Genomic DNA, 11,694 nt, shown 5'->3' on the forward strand with positions numbered 1-11,694 from the left:
AGTTTCCCTTGCAGCTGTGTGTCGCCATTTGTCTGGGTGTTCATATCAATGCGGTGCAAGCGGAGGAAATTGTCCTTAAAGGCAGAGGGTGAGGCCTGGCCAGGGTGGCTCAGTGGTTGAGTGTTGACCCATGCACCAAGAAGTCGCTGGTTCGATTTCCAGTCAGGACACATGCCCAGGTGGTGGGCCAAATCCCCAGTACGGGGCATGCAGGAGGTGGCTTATGGATGTTCTCTCTCATCAATGTTTCTATTTCTCTCTCCCTTGCCCTTCCTCTCCCTCTAAAATCAATAAAGAAAAAAATAAATAAATAAAGGCAGAGGGTGAGCCCTTCTTTTCTGCTGCCCTTTGAGTTTTTAAAATGTGGATATGAGGGCTGGACCTCCAGCAGCCATTCGGAACATGAGGATGAAGGGCACACCCTATGGATGGCAGGGTGAGAAGAGAAAGAAGCCTGGGTCTCTGACCATCGAGACTGCCCTGCTGATCAACAGCCTGTTTTTACACAAGACAGACATAAACTTCTGTCTTGTTTTAGGGATGAATTTTTGTTTTATTTTGGTCTCGGCTTATCCTAATCAGTCTAGTCTATATCCACTGCTAAAATCCACGTCTTATGTGCACTATTGTGTGATGCTACCTGATAAAGTTTCTAGTTTTCCAGAATAGCATTAACATGACATGAAGCATCAGCCACAACGCACGTGAGTACCTGCAATGTTCACAGAACCTCTCTAGGCAAAAAGAACAAAAAAGATCGGGGCTTATCCTGGCTTCAGGAAACTTTGATTCTGCTGGGGGGTTTGAAACGTGCTTGCTGAAAGACAATTACTCAAATACAGTTATCAAACATAGAACGAAAGGAGGAATACAACCCATAACATCACAGGAGGTGAGAGGAGGCAGCAAACACTTGAAGCTGGGGAGGTAAGGCTGCCACTAAAATGTAGGTAGCCAGTTGGAATTGAATTTCAGATTTAAAAATGAGCAATTTTTTCATATAGCTATATTCCAAATATCATTCCAAACATCCAACACATTTATATTTTTAAAAAATATTTGTTTATTTTAAAAAAATTCAAATCCCACATTGAAACTAAGGCTCTAAATTTGAGTTGTCCAGAATGCTGCACGAGATACACTATAAATTATTGTTTTTCTGAAATTCAGATTTAATCAGGGGATCCTGTATTTTTATTTGCCTCATCCGGCAGCCCGTAGCTTCCAGCTTCTGTGCCGTCTTCACAGGAAGAGGTGGGAGTTACGGTGGAGTCAGTGGAGGGGCAGGGATGGGGCCGTGCATTGCAAAGCATGTGCACTGCCATGGGCCCGAGCCCCGGCCAGGGCACCAGAGAAACATGACCTCATTTTCTTTTAATATCCATTTTATTCAAGGAAAAATACATATGAAATAATATTATTCCCAATATTGAGTAGAATACAAAATTTGCAAAAATTTTACTACAAACCTGGGCTCCTCAACCTCAGTATTAGTGACATTTTGGGGTGACTAATTCTGTGCTGTGGGGAACTGTCCCGTGTGTTACAAGGTGTTTAGCAGCAATGCAGGCCTCTACCCGCTAGATGCACACTCTTTCCAATTACAACACCACAAATGTCTCTAGACATTGCCAAATGCCCTCTGGAAGTCAGGTGCAAAGTCACACTTGGTTGAAAACCACCGATAGAAGGCATGACCCTTCCAAAAAAGGTTGTGGTTGCATGGACCATTTGGGGCATTGTCTCCAAAGTGTCAATGATATGCATGAATTCTCTTCATCACTGAAGTCCTTCTGTGAACAATTTAGAGATACACCCAAAGAGGGTATTTCCCATGGTGAGAGAGATAAGCACCTGAATGCCAATTTAAACCACGATGCTACTTTTCTTTCTAATTTGTTCGTTTTTCCTCTAATTTTCCCGATTGTACACTCCTTGAGGCAAGTACAATTCATTTCCCAAAGCACCTAATGCCTAGCCCATGACCGATATTCCATCAATGTGAACTGAATTATGGAAGTTTTTTACTTCTGTTTTGAAAATCCTGGAGATCAATGAATGAGAAAGGGAGGGAGAATAGCCCTTAAAATGACCTCAGGTAAATTGCTAGGTGTGGGCAGCACGATCAATATTAGCAACACAGAGGATTCATTTCAGCAGTAGGACTTTAACATTAACACAACCTTGCAAATAGATTCCCCGGACCCTCGCTGTGTGGAGTCACTGACATTGTCTGCTTATTTCCACAAGGAAATTTCTTGCCTCTCTCCACCTCATCAGGAGCAATATTCCCTCTAAGCTTTGTGCCACTGTGGTTGCACCAGCCCTCAATTACTGCTGCCTAAGGCCTCTATTTGTAATCTGCCTCCGACTCTGCTCTCCTGGCAACACACACACCTAAAATGAAAATCAGCCTCCAGGTCAGTGCAGCATACTGATAAGAAACAAGCTTTCAGCTCCAGGGCTCACAACCAATTCCTACATGGTGACAGGAGAATCCAAAAGAAGGATCATGTTTATAAGAAGTGTGAAGATCCATGTAGGAGCAACTTGAGTGGTGAAGAAGGACTGAGACACTGTGTGTGTGTGTGTGTACGTGCTTACATGTGGGTGTGTGTGCATGTGTGTGTATGTGTAGGACTGTTCTCACATCGAGAGACCGGTGCAGCTCCTAGATATTTTTTCCCTTAGACCTAGGTTAGTTAAGAACTATTCCCATAGAGGTCATGGGCCTGGGGAACGGATTTTACAGAAACAAGATGTCGTGTCTGAAAGCAGTTCCTCCTGCTGCAATGGTTTTCTATTCTTTCTCCTTCTCTGCTTCTTTCTCAAGTCTATGCCCATGCTTGTTTCCAGCCCATTCTTTGGCCATCCTCTGTCTTTCTTGGGTAGACTGAAAGGATGTTCTTGCTGGTCTGGGCCACTGCAGTCTCATGTCCTGGATTCTTGCTGTCTTACATTCTTCAGGGGCTGTAACACTGAGGGCAGGTCCTCCTTCGGAATGGGGAGGACCAAATGATACCTTCTCAGAACCACTGCGATGAGGAAAGACAGGTACTTGGCTCTCTTTAGGTTCCAGGCCCAGAGTAGGCATTGCTCACAATTTTTCTAAACACAGTTGGAGTTGGCACCCCAGATCAAACTCCTTGGTAATCCCTGTCTGAGGTCATAGGAGATGGGAAGGAGTGGACAGGGGAAGAAGTCACCAAGCATGTGAGGCATGGGTGGAACAAGGGGCTTCAACCCCGAGGCTAAGAGAGTGAAGGACACAGAAGCCTCTAGCTATGAAGGAACAGACCTCAGAAATTTGTCTGTAAATGAGCTTGCACGATTCTTGGTATGAATTATGCTGTGTGAGTACATGTGTCATTGTGTGTGATGGGGACAAAACTATACAGAATGTTAGCAAAGGCGCAACCAATGGACATAGACAACAAAGCTGGGGACGGCGTGGGGGGGGGATCGGGAAGAGGATGTCAATGGGGGAGAAAGAAGAAACATCTGTAACAAAAATAAATTAATAAAAATAATTTTAACAAACAAACAAAACCAAAATGTTAGCAAAGGCAATACACATTGACATGGTTATAGATAAGAGTAAACTAACAAAGAAAAGATAAATTGTGAAACTTTGGCTTTGCTACTTAAGATTACTAATAATTATAGCCATGTATATGAGCTGCTTACCATCTTAGTCTTTCTACTGTGCAGCATGATAAATAAGCATGTTACTGACGGTCTAAAAGATTATCTTTGTTGTACATTTTATTTGATGACAACATTGAACTTAATGCACGATCTCAAAAATTAGAAACCAAAGGCATTTATCGTTCTCTGTTCTCCTTATTTTACTAGAGACAAAGCTTTGCTTACCTAACTCATTGGGGTGTTGCCATCTGCTTGGAGTACATGGTCACCAACTCACAAGTTAGAAGAGACTGTAACACATTGTAACACAACTCTCATAAAACAAGGGAACAAAGATGAAAAACCTAATTTTCTGTCATTGAAATCTAGCTTCCAATGGTCACTGGTGAAGTACCCATACTAGGAGTCCATCTTCTCATTTTTACTGAAGTTTCTTTAAAATTTATTTATATTTCCCTGGGCCCTGTCATGGTGGGACACATGCCATTTTGGGGCTAACTCACTGGGAAGCACAAAGACCGGACCTAGCTCTCTCCAATCCACGGAGGCAGCAGCAGGACCCGGAGCTGTGGGAGGGCGTCAGTCCTTCCCACAGGGATCGTAAACAGTTAGGGTCACACAGGCTTCAGTTCATGAACATTCCTCTTTCTTATTTCTATTTCTTCCTCTTCCTCTCTGATTCAGACTCTCATTTTTTACTGGAAGTTTTCTTTAACTCTGTCTGCAAGTTCTAATATTTCAATTCGACAAGCATTCCCAAAGCCTACTGATTTGCAGACGTGTGCCGGACATTGAGAGCACCCTAGTGAATAAGGCATGGCCCTGGCCCTCGGCAATCTCGTGGTCAAATTATAAAATAGAAGTATTTATTGATACTTTCCATAGTACGCGGTATGTGGGAAGATAGAAGATTTTGTGGGAATACAGAAATTTCTTCCCACCTCAGCGTGGCTTCTAGCTCAATTTCCTATAAAACACTGCTGCTTTCATTAACAGGCAGCTCCTGTGAGTGGCATACCCAATAGTCATCACTCTACTTCCTTTTTGTTCATGGAATCCTAATTTTGTCTGGACCAACATGATAAATGATTACTATGGACTGCGTGTTTGTGTCCTACTCAAATTTGTATGTTGAGACTTAAATTCCCAGGGAGATGGTATTTGGAGGTGGGGCCTTGGGGAAGTCATCAGAATGGAGCCCTCATGGATGGGAAGGAGAAACACAACAGAGATCATCGCTCTCTACTCTCCATAACACAAGGACACAGAAAGAAGATGGCCACCTGCAAAATAGGAAGAGGGTTCTCACCAGAATCCTGGATCTGCTGGCACCTTGAGCTTGAATTTCTTAGCCTCTCAAACTGTGAGAAATAAATTTCTGTTGTTTATGCCACCCAGTCTATGGTATTCTGTTACAGCAGCCCGATGTGACTAAAGCAAACGATCTAAGCCAATAATGACAACGGCATTTTCCTTCGCTGTGCAAAGATAAGGCCATGTGGCCCAATCTTAGCCAATGGGTAGTCTGCTGAAGGACCTCTGAGAAAGCATCTGCTTCCTGGCAAAAGATTATTGATATGGGGAGATGGGGAGAGAGCTTGTTGGTGAACAACCTTCCCCTTCTTTTATGCCCGGGATGCTATTGGGAGGACGTGATGTTTGGAGCCACAGCAGCAACTTTAGCACTATGAAGTATCAAACGTAAATGTGGAAAACAACATGCTGGGAATGGAGGAGCAAAAGGCTGGAATCTGGGTCACTGATGACATGGTCAAACTTCTGAACAGATCCTGAAATTTCCACATTCTTGTTAAGTATATTACAAGATTCCTTATAGTCCAAGCTGATATTAGTCAGCTTTTTTTGGTTCTGTGTAGCCCAAAGCACTGCAAACTAATGTAGTCTGTAATCCTCTTGGTAATGAACTTTAGTGACTTTGTGTTGGCTACTAAATATTATCCAAACAAGTGAGTCAGCCGCTTCATCAGTTTTCATTGCTCTGGAGGAAATCTGCAGACTGTGCCCTGGGGGCCCACTGACTGTTTTCAGATGACCAGTGGTTTATTTTTATTTATTTATTTTTTTTATTATTTTTTTTATGACCAGTGGTTTAAAAAAATTTTTTTAAATTTTTGAATAGTTGAAATACAAATCAAAACAAGACCAATATTTTGTGATATGTGAAAGTTATATGAAATTCAAATGTCAGTGTCCATTAGTAAAGTTTTATGTGAACTAAGCCACACTCATTTATTTACATACAGTCCATGACTACTTTCACACAGAGTTGAATATTTGAGACAGAATGGATGGGCCACAAAGCCTAAAATATTTACTCTCTGGCCCTTTTAAAAAAATCTGCAGACCCCTGCTCTGCTACACGGATCCCCACTCAAGTTGGTGATCTTTACCATATTTTGGGTTTGTCACTCTCTCTTCCCATGCCCTTGACCATGCGGCTTCCGCAGCTGGAATTCTCCTTCTATTCTCTCTCAAAATTTCACATTCATTACTATCTTGAGTTTATAAAACACTTTCACAAATGCCAGTTCATTGATGCTTAACACAAACTTCTTTGAGAAGATAAAGCAGAGCTTATTACTACTATTTTATGAAGCAAAAACTGATGCCAGAATGCAGCTCAGTATCAAGGATCTTGGAGCTCGACTGAGCTATCTCCTGTTCAGTATTTCACTCAGTAGCTGTGTGACTTCGTTTTCCCCAGCCTCAGATTTTCATCTGTCAAGTGTGGATAAAATCCGAACGTGTTCTGTGTTAAACCATTATGGGGCTGGCACAAGTTCCCGGGACTGGAAAGAGCGAGGGCTAGAAGTTAGAATCCAGTGGATAATCTCAAGCTATGTAGAAATTCACAGTTGGCTTTGAGAAATAGTATTAGGAAGATAAATGCCTGTTCAAAGATGAATAGGAAACTACGTTGGAATTTCCTTTTCTTCGAGTGGAACTAATAAAGCAGTTAGGAAGCTAACCTGCTTGCCTGGAAAAAATAGCATCTTAAGAAAAAGAGAAAAAGGGAGCGAGGAGAAAGAATACAGTGTGCTCTTTCACCCGAAGTATGCGTGCCTCGTATTAATCAATCAGGGGCCCTTTGTGGGTTTCAAAATGGTGTGCATGCAAGACGCTCGGAGGCCTCCCACATCCCCTCTTACATGGTATTCTAGTTAAAAATACCACGAAAGAAAAGCATGAACTCCTTCACTGAACTGCTCGGCCCAGAAACCTTCTTTTTCTTGCCCAAACGACCTGTCTCTCAGCCACTGGCTCTCTCCTAACTCCCATGGCATCTTTTGAAATTGCATATTTCAATCACCTATATGTGCTAACCGAAGCTGAGTAATGAGTGTCTGGGAGGTTTACACAAGGTTATTAAAAGTTTTTTAATCTGCCACCAACTTCTCTTTTAATATTGTTTGTAGATTTCCTAAAGCACAGAAATAAATTCCCTTGACCCTTTTACTCATTAACTTGGAGAGAATGGCAGAAAATCAAAGGTACAAGGCTGGTAGGGTATTTGGTCCCTTTTAATAACCTCATGACTGTGCAGTGAAAAGATAAGGTTGTCTTGATCAAAAAGACAAGAAAAGGCAGCTACAGCGACGCATGCATCATTATGCAAATGGTGGTTTTATAATCACTGACTCTCCACTCATTTTCTAAACAGTATCTTTTAATTTGGAGGCATTTAAAATTTTAAAAATAGGACAGAGAAATTGGCAGCTTTAGAATGTCTTTTATACTAGGGACTTTGAGTTGACAACCTAAGAGAGGGTGACCAGGATGGATTCATCTTCAAATGTGTGTATAGAAAACAGAGTTTTTACTTAGATTGTCTCTATTCCATGAAGAAACTAGGAAGAAGTGACTTTTAAGGGGAAAGAATAGGGTTTTGTTTCTAAATTTCACCACTCACGAGCTGTAAGTACTTAGGTCATTTAATTTTGGGGGGATCTGATTTCCTCATTTATGAATTGAAAATAACAACACCCCTCCAAAAAAGCAGTATCATCTTCGTTTGAAAGATGCCTACCATGTACTTTTTTTTGCCTAGAATGTTCAAAGAGAAAGTCGTTCCAAAGGGCGTTCCAAACGCATTCATATTTGGGGGAGTGAGAGAAGGGAGATCTGTGTGTTCTTTTAAATGTGTAAGTAATAAAGAATAAATAGAACATGTCCTTTTGGTTTGTTTAGTTTGCAAATCATTCCAGCCCAATTTGCAGCAAAAACTGCTTTCATTTTTAAGTGATCAAAGCAGTGCGTGATCCAATCAGGTCAACAACTGCAACAAGCCAGAACAATGCAAACATGCCTAAGCTCCCTGTTTACTAAAGATGTCCACAGGAGATAATGACGTGCCCTCCCAGGATATTTAAAGAAAAATAAATACATACCCAGGAAACCAGTGTGAAGAAGACTCTTAGGCCGCAGATGATCATCTGAAATGAACAGTTGTCATTGACGGTGCTGGTTTTTTTAAAATTATACTTGAGAGGAGTCGTTGAAATTTATTCTTTCTTTTTTCCTTTCCTCCTCTGGAATTTCTCTTACTTTTTCCCCACAGGGCAGTTTACGACCGAGGAACCTAATTTTCTTTGAGTCATAGAAGCCTTTCTTGGCCCTTGGAGGAAACTCCTGCACATTAGCAAAATGCTCTGGCTTCTTACGTGTTCATTTGGTGGCTCAGGGCAATAGGACTCCGCCAAAGGTTAAGCAGGCCACCAGAGCTCAGCTCTAAGCACTTTATTTCTTAGTCACACCAAATCCATTGGTGGCCACCCTGGGACAAGGATAATAGCTGCAGTGTGTATGCTGGCCAAGGACAGACAATGCCACCCTGTGAAGAATAAAAGTCAGAATTAACTTTGGGGGGACTGTATGACTCGAAATTTTTAATCCAACTCTTTTAAGCAGTGCATTTTTGTCTTCTCGCTTGTCTCTTTCAAAAACATCTTAATTCATAGACAGCCTATAATCATGGAAAGTTCAGACCTAAAAAGGTATGAGCGACTGCTTAGAGCCAATGGGTGCAGAAAGTCAGTAGAATGCCTACCACACAGTGGGCCTTCAGTCACGGGTCACCATTTTCATGATGAGCTACAACAGTCTCTTCTGTTTACAGTGGAGGAAATGAGACTAAAAAAGGTAAGTAGTCGACCACGGTTACAGACTGATAATGTGTCTTCTCATGAGCGTCACATCTCCCATACTTTTTACCTGTAAATCTTTTATTTTAAAATTGTCCTCTGTAGATGTCACAAAGGAATCAATTTGTGAATAAATTGCCTGGGAAAAATGACTAAGAGGGACTATCACTGATTCCCATCCTTGACCGCTTTGAAATAAGTACTTTTGAGAAGTTAGAGAGAACCGGTGTTTTGGGCCAAATGGTCTGGAGTCCAACCTGATTCTCAATACTGCCACCCGCTGCTTGCTTGCTAACCTTTGGCAAGTTGTTGAACCTCTCTCATTCTCCCTCTGTGAAGTAGAAAATTAAAGACTACATTACAGTGATGGTGGGAGCGTTAAATGAGATAATACAAAGCAGTAAAGTTCTAATCAATGATAGGTGCTATCAATATTCATTTTATTTTCATGATTATTGTAGAATAACATTTGCTAAGATGGGTTTTTCCCAAGGTTTGGTCAGGTAACTGACAAGATCACTTCTTCATAGCGTGTTTCACCAGTAACCTGGTTCAGGGCATCAATTTATTCATGGCTGTTAGACTATGCAGTGACTAGTAGGAAATATTTTCAAATGTGAACAATTGAAATCAAGCCAGGAATCAAGAATATATATTTGGTAAAGCAATGGGCATGTAAGTGTTCAGAAATAGAAGGAATTATTTTAGTTAGGGACAGATTGAGATGGTGAATCCAAAGTTGATGTCTCTATTACTGAAGAATCTCTCTCTATCGTAATATATTTTTTTGTTTGTGTTCTTAAAGGGTAATGTGGTGGAATTTCCTGGCTCATAAAACTGAGGAATCCAAGATTTAGTGATGGCTGTTTCTCAGTGATCAGATGATTCCATGAGGTCCTGGATTCTTTCCTTCCATCTCTCAGCTTATTTTATTCTGCATGTTGGTTTCTATTTCATGCATCCTGTTTATGAAACTCAGGCTACGTGCTCATAGCCCCAAGTCCAGCAGAAACAGTATCTCTCTTCTGTTTGTTTCAGCAAAAAGCTGGCATTGGTTTGTCTCTGACCAGGGCATGTACCCATTGCTGATCCATTTACTGAGGCCCAGGGACACCAAGGCTGTCACGAACCAGGTCTACATGCCATGCCTATCCCTGGAGCCCAATATGGTATTGGCCCACATGGACCAAGAGTGTAAGAAATGAGCTTCCCCAAGGAAAAATATAGATTCTGTTCTGAAAAGATGTTTTCTGGAGAGACAAAAATAACACATGTCCACTCTAGCATCCAAGTTGGAGACATACATTTTGTGGGCACATCCCAAATGAGTACCATGTTCATAGTCATTCTTCCATCTTTAAATAAATGAGCTCTTTAATTTTCCTACCTCTACAGGACCTTAATTGTCCCAATTGTCAGGCCTTTAGCATCCATTGCTGTGACCATCACCATTTCTTTTCTTTCTTTCTTTTTTTTTTGTAAGCTAAGGAATTTTGAATATTTTTTTTCCTTTTTTTATTAATTTATTTTTGTTATAGATGTTTCTTCTTTTCCTCCTCATTGACTCCCTCCTCCCTCTCCACTCCCACCCCGTCCCCAGTTTTGTTGTCTATGTCCATCCGTTATGCATATAAGTTCTGTGGTTTATCCCTCCCCTTCTGAGGAATGTCAGTCTGTATCCTACTTCTATGTCCCTGGGTCTATTTTGTTCACCAGTTTGTTTAGTTCATTATATTCCAGAAATAAGTGAGATCATGTGATATTTGTCTTTCTCTGCTTGGCTTGTTTCGCTTAGGATAATACTTTTCAGGTCCCTCCATGTTGTCTCAAAGGATAAGAGATCTTTCTTTCTTACAGCTGCATAGTACTCCATTGTGTATATGTACCACTGCTTTTTTTATCCACTCGTCTACTGATGGGCTGTTTGCAGATCTTAGCTATTGTAAATAGTGCTGCTACGAACATGGGGGTACATATATTCTTTCTGATTGGTGTTTCAGGCTTCTTAAGGTATATTCCTAGAAGTGGGATCACTGGGTCAAATGGCAGTCCAATTTTTAATTTTTTGAGGTAACACCATATTGTTTTCCATAGTGGCTGCACCAGCCTGCATTCCCACCAGCTGTGTACCAGAGTTCCCTTTTCTTCACACCCTCGCCGGCACTTGTTTGATGATTTGTTGATGGCGACCATTCTGACAGGTGTGAGGTGATACCTCATTGTTGTTTTAATTTTGCATCTCTGTGATGATTAGTGATGTTGAGCATTTTTTCATATGTCTCTTGGCCATTTGTATATCCTGTTTGGAGAGGTGTCTCTTTAGGTCCTCTGCCCATTTTTTAATTGAGTTCTTTGAGCTGTAGCTAGTCAGTAAGCCCAGCTAGCCATTAGCATCCATATATCATGCTATCTTCATTATATATCATGTTGGAGCTTGAGGGAGCCCCCCAAAATTATCCTTTCCGGTCCCAGTTTGGAATAAACAGAAAGATTCATGACTCCAGCAGGAAGAGATTAAAATGTCCCCCCTTTTAAAAAAAACAAATAAGGTTTCGAGATTTCAAATATGTGGGCTTGCTATCACTCCCCTGAATTGAACGAATACTCCCAAACTAAACTTACCCCATGGAACAGTGAAAACTAATGAAAATGTGTGTTCTCTGTAAGCAGGGAAATCACAAAAAGAAAAAGAAAGGGCAAGGGGCTGATTTAAGAATCCTCAACCACTCCTGAGTTTAATATTACTCTCTAGACTCAGTCTAGATCAGGGTTACTCATACATGCTGTGATTGACACGTTGGACCAGACAATTCTTTGTTGTAAGGCAGCGATTTTCAACTTTTTTCATCTCATGGCACACATAAACTACTCCAATTCTGTGGCA

This window comes from Molossus molossus, unplaced genomic scaffold (genome assembly GCF_014108415.1).
Source record: "Molossus molossus isolate mMolMol1 unplaced genomic scaffold, mMolMol1.p scaffold_m16_p_14, whole genome shotgun sequence".
NCBI classification, from domain to species: domain Eukaryota; kingdom Metazoa; phylum Chordata; class Mammalia; order Chiroptera; family Molossidae; genus Molossus; species Molossus molossus.